This window comes from Asparagus officinalis, chromosome 7, assembly GCF_001876935.1.
Source record: "Asparagus officinalis chromosome 7, Aspof.V1, whole genome shotgun sequence".
NCBI classification, from domain to species: domain Eukaryota; kingdom Viridiplantae; phylum Streptophyta; class Magnoliopsida; order Asparagales; family Asparagaceae; genus Asparagus; species Asparagus officinalis.
The window spans coordinates 9,741,043-9,746,991 of record NC_033800.1 but is presented as its reverse complement, the minus strand read 5'-3'; positions in this window follow the sequence as shown (position 1 = coordinate 9,746,991).

Genomic DNA, 5,949 nt, shown 5'->3' with positions numbered 1-5,949 from the left:
AAGCCATTATTGATGAGCCGATTGCTTCGGTGCTCTGAGCATAAGTGGCAAATTTTATAGTTTTCCTCCGTAATTATAATTAACTAAAATTTCTTTTTTTTTTTGGTGACCAGAGTGGCCGCATGAAAAATGGCAGAAAGATTTATTTTTGAATTTATTTGTCTTATCGTGTAAGTTTAAATATCTTATTGTTACCGGAATTATTTTTAATACCAATCTGATTAGTAGATGCTATTTTAAATACCAATATGGTAATTTAGCTATTTAATATATATATTAATAGCTATAGTTATGCACGAGAGTTAATTTTTTTCCTTTCATGGTTTAAATAGCCAAAGATTCCATCATTTAAAAACGATAATAAGATTCAAAGTATAAATTGATATGCTTTATCATTATGGAATAGCTTGGATACAACTAAACACTTTTACTGACTTTTAATAAATAAATAGGAAAAATATTGGTCAAAATCATGGATATTTGAAGCAATTTATATAGAAGTTCTTTTTCCTTTTTGATAATAACAATTTATATAGAAGTTGAACGGTTATTTTATTAGAGAACACGAGACAATAACAGAAAGGTACAAAGGTAAATGAGGTGAACTGTTATTTTGGTAAAGAGAGAGAAGCTACAAAAAAACTTGAAAGACAAGACTAACCCTCCATATTTTCAGTCCTTGTTTGTATTTTATCAATTAAAAAGTTCAGGAAAATCCTATTTTTAGAATATCAAAGCAAACCTCCATTAATAAACGTTAGTGATTCAAATCTTACATTTACCATATTTTTTGAATTTTTTTTCGTTTTCAATTTTCAGTAAAGACAAATCATGATCATCCACTAGAAATAAACAATTAAAATTATTATATATACCTAGTTTCAGAACAAAAAAAAAAATAATATGTTTTTAATTTTGACCTTGTCTCTTATCTTTGTATTAATTTTTCGAGCCGGCTTGTCTTTCTATCTGGTTCTTTTACTTAAATGGGTTGGCAAAGGTTCAAAGATCAGTATAAAATTTGGACAACAAATCAATTACTTTCTTAATAGTACAAACAGATCAGATGTCCAATTAAAAATGTATGGACAAAGATTTTTAACTACGCAGAGCCAAAAAAAAAAAAAAAGAATTCTCGTGTATTAGTGGTCATGTTTTTCAAGAGTGTGTTTGGCAACCAGAAAGTAAATAAAAAGTAAAATTTAAGTGTAAATACTTTCTTGTGAATGTAAGTTGAGTAATAAGCATACTCACAAAAACAAAATTGTAACTCGAATTACACCTTGAACAAAACCAACCTGAAGCCTGTGGCATGCACAACCTTGCTCGGAGGAAAAAGTTGAGTGGTGGTAATAAAGTGATTGCATCCTCGAGTTTGATAGCATGATAAAATGTGTTAGATTGTTGATTTGTGTAACTTAATTCAATCGAAGTAAATAGTTAAAACCAATAAGCATGAAAAATGAAGAGGATCTTTAAAATAATTAAAATTTTGTTTCTCTCTCCTCTAACTTCACTTTCTATTCACCTCCTCTATTCTGTTGAGAAAGCAAAAAGGAGCCGGAAAAATAAGGTGATACCTTTCACTTTTCAATTACTTTCCACCCGGTTTTCCAAGTACCAAACATTGAAAGTAGAGATCAATGCAATATCGCAACCATCGACTTATTTAGTGGATGGTTATGATTCATTCCATATATAACACTCACTAAATTCAAATCGAAATAAAACATTTTAAAACTTAAGGGGAGGTAAAATGAGCCTAGCTAAATTAGACCCTGACATGAACGCTAAATTTCTCAAGTTAAACTTCAATTTTGTTCTTTGTTACTATTTAAGCATGTGTTCTCTACAATTACCTCCTTTTTGCTGAACAAACTCCACAATTCCCCATTAAGGACAGTTTCTGGCTGCTTTCAAAAAAATAAAAGTGAAAAATGAACTACTTATCTTAATATGTTTTGGTTCTAATTAGCTATTATCTATTGTGCCAAAAGCTGTGTCGAGGAACCAAACCAAACGCCAATCCAAGAGAGCCAAACGAACTAAATATCGAACCAAACCAAACGCCAATCCAAGAGAGCCAAACGAACTAAATATCAATGCACAAACAAAACACCAATTTTAACGTGGTTCGGCAAGTTGCCTACGTCCACGGGGTAAGAAGGGGATGTGGTTTTTACTAATAGAGAAGAAGAGTACAAATTGAGATTACAAATCACTCGAAGGAACAAACTAATCTCACCAACAAAACTCTTAATCTCTCCAAACAAAACACTAACCAAAAGCTCAAAAAATACCTCTTTTTGTGCTCCAAATATCCCTCAATCAATGCTTAATCAAAGCCCAATCAAAGCCTAAACAAAGCCAAAGAAACCCTAAAAAACGTGTCTCTATTTATAACAAAACACAATCCCAAACTGATTGGGATTCTAAAAACGAGCCTGCCACACCCTGGTGTGGCACACACCACACCCATGACAAACAGGACAGATTCTGCCATACCAGGGTGTGGCAGACATCACACCCATGTCAGACAGGGCAGATACTGCCACACCCATGGCAGACACCACACCAGGGTGTGGTGGAGCCTGTTTTGCTTATTCTTCACGTTTTTCTCAATTCCTTCCTCAATTCCTTCGCCGTTTTCACAATTCTCCACCTCGACGAAGTTTTCCCAAAACCGAGCCGACACCAACCAAAGCCAATGCCTCACTTGTTGCATCCAGTACGCCATGACAACGGACTAATGATAACGAACTCCATCCACACAAGTCGAGACCCAAACGGGAGTGCGAACACTCACCCAAATGTCGGTATCTACTCACCAAATCGACTGCATTAAAACTGACTGCCTACGTATCCTATTGTCCAAGGAATCAAGCCTTCACGTAGTTCACCCAAACGACCTCCAAAGGCCCTCAAACAAATAGAAAAGTCTGCAACTCTTCCCCAATATCGCTAATGGATCTGCAACTGATAGCGGCCCCAAACTGATACAAATCAAACACCTCCTTCTGAGGTGAACCAATGGCCATATCCAAATCATGTCCACCAGCTGCAACCGAATCCAAAACCAATCCATCACAAATGATCCCCAATCTGTGTCATCTCAGCTGGAATCCCAAATGACGCAGTATGATCTGGAGTATGTGGAGTAATCTCCACCCAACGTGGAGTAGCATCACTCTCCACCTGCTGCGATATCCAAATGACCTGATCAACACTCTCCACCTGCCGAGAGTCAAAAGTGACATACCTGCTCAGAACAAAATCAGAAGCTCCCAAACGATAATCAACTGAGCCTCCGAACCCCAAACGCGCAATCGGATCCAATCTCACATCCACGATGTGACCAAATGCTGGGTATCCAAATATCCGACGCAACCCAAAATCTGAAGCAGCTCCACCAGATCCAATAACTCCTAATGCAGCAGTCGGCGACCTGTGACTAAGATGACCCAAATATGTCGAAGCTCCAAACCAATGCTCGACAACCAACGCCGATCCTCCTCCAGAAAGGAACGACCCATCGAAACTGTCATCTCATCTTGTTGCCCCAAAGTCTCCACACCAATGAAGTGTCTCTTATTACCGTGAGCTCGGTACAAACGCAAGAAAGGACCCCTACCAAAGCTAGAATAACGAGTTACCTTTCTGCCAATATACTTCTTCCAATTATTGTTGACTTCTAGGATTTTACACTAATGGGAACTGGTCGCGACCCAATAATGCCTAGAACAATCACCAACTGCGGAGACTACAAAACAATTACCTTCCAATGATGCCTCCTTGAAAGGCCCCTAAATGCCTAACTGAACACCTCCTAAAAGACCCCTTGCTTGATGGATAGGAGTGCCAAACTCCACCTCGGTCTTGCTCATCCCAATGTGCTCAAAGGACTTCCATCTGCAGGTCAAATCACTCCTCAACAACCTATGGACGGCATCACCAATCAAATACCCCAGCACCAAACAACGTCACAATCTAGCCAAATCCAATGAAGTCGTCTGCTTCCGTGCAAATAATACAAATTTCTTCTTCTGACGCCCTTCATCACAATCATGGACCCAAATGTAACCTTTAAGCGTGCATCCGCCAAGGTCACCCTATAGCCTGCTGCCTCCAAAGCTCCAAGTGAAATGATGTTCTTCTTCAACTGAGGAACGAACCTCACTCCAACCAACTCCCGAATCACCCCGTCACTCATCCTGATCCGAACGGTACCGACACCACCAATAGAACATTTGTGATCATTCCCTATGAGCATGAAATCCCCTCTTTCCAACTCCTGAAAGCTGGAGAACCAATCCCTCATAGGGCAAATATGGTATGTAGCGCCCGAATCCAACATCCACTCTGTAGAGTAGACAACACAAACTGACGGCAGTGCAAATAATGAGTAGCCTGAAGAATCCGAATCTGAATTGTTACCACTAGTCTTGACAATATTCACCTCTGAAGCTTGTACAGCTTTTCCCTTATTCTTCCCGGCTTGATCATTCAACTTTGGGCATTCAGCTTTCCAATATCCATCTTTTTTACAAAAAGCACACTGATTCCTACGAATTCCAAGATATGCTCCTCTAGAATGTGACCTTCTACCTCGGTTTGGACCATTTGCTCTTGCAACCAATGCCCCCGCTACCGGCTCAATAGAAGTCTCCTTGTCCTTCTTCCTGAGTTGGTAATTCACTAATGCAGCAGTGACCTCACTATATGAAAGAGATGCATTCCCATTAATAAGAGTAAGGACAAACGTCTCATATTCCTCGTCGGGCAAGGAACTCAACAATAGCAACGCCTTGTTCTCATCTTTAATAATGACATCTACATTCGTCAAATCTGCAAGAAGCTTTGTGTAGTGGTTCATGTGATCACTAATGAATGTCTCCTTCTTCGATTGGAAGCGATAAAGCCTCCTCTTCAAATGCAAGCGGTTTTTAACGCTCTTCGTCAAGTATTTGCTCTCTAGGACCTTCCAAATCTTCTTCGCAGAAGTCTTATTCATCACATCATATTTTAGATCTTGAGTGAGATAAGACCTAATCACACCACACGCTATCCAATTCATCTTTTTCCAAACCTTCTCATCAATGTCGTCCGGTTTCCCGTCCAACTCCAACGTATCTTCCAAATTCTACGTATTGAGCGCATCTAAGACTTCACATCGCCAAAGGCCAAAATTGTTAGTGCCATTGAACTTCTCCACGTCAATCTTCATCGAGTGGATACTCAAACTTTGGACAGTCTTCACACCAGAAGAACTACCCTCAACTCCCTCTTTCTTGGCCATAATCCTCAACACAACAACAACCAACGCGGAAACAAACGAAGAATAGATCCAAAACTGAGAAAAGAAAAAAGCATTATCGAAAAGATCCCACATTTCTCACCAACTGAAACCCTAGACGAGCTTCCCAAATCGATCTACTCCTCCAAATAGCCCAAGCGTAGCCCGAGCTCTGATATCAAATTGTTGTGCCAAAAGTTGTGTCGAGGAACCAAACCAAACGCCAATCCAAGAGAGCCAAACGAACTAAATATCAATGCACAAATAAAACACCAATTTTAACGTGGTTCGGCAAGTTGCCTACGTCCACGGGGCAAGAAGGGGATGAGATTTTCACTAATAGAGAAGAAGAGTACAAATTAAGATTACAAATCACTCGAAGGAACAAACTAATCTTACCAACAAAACTCTTAATCTCTCCAAACAAAACCCTAACCAAAAGCTTAAAAAATACCTCTTTTTATGCTCCAAATATCCCTCAATCAATGTTTAATCAAAGCCCAATCAAAGCCTAAACAAAGCCAAAGAAACCCTAAAAAATGTGTCTCTATTTATAACAAAACACAATCCCAAACTGATTGGGATTCTAAAAACGAGTCTGTCACACATTGGTGTGGCACACACCACACCCATGACAAACATGATAGATTCTGCCA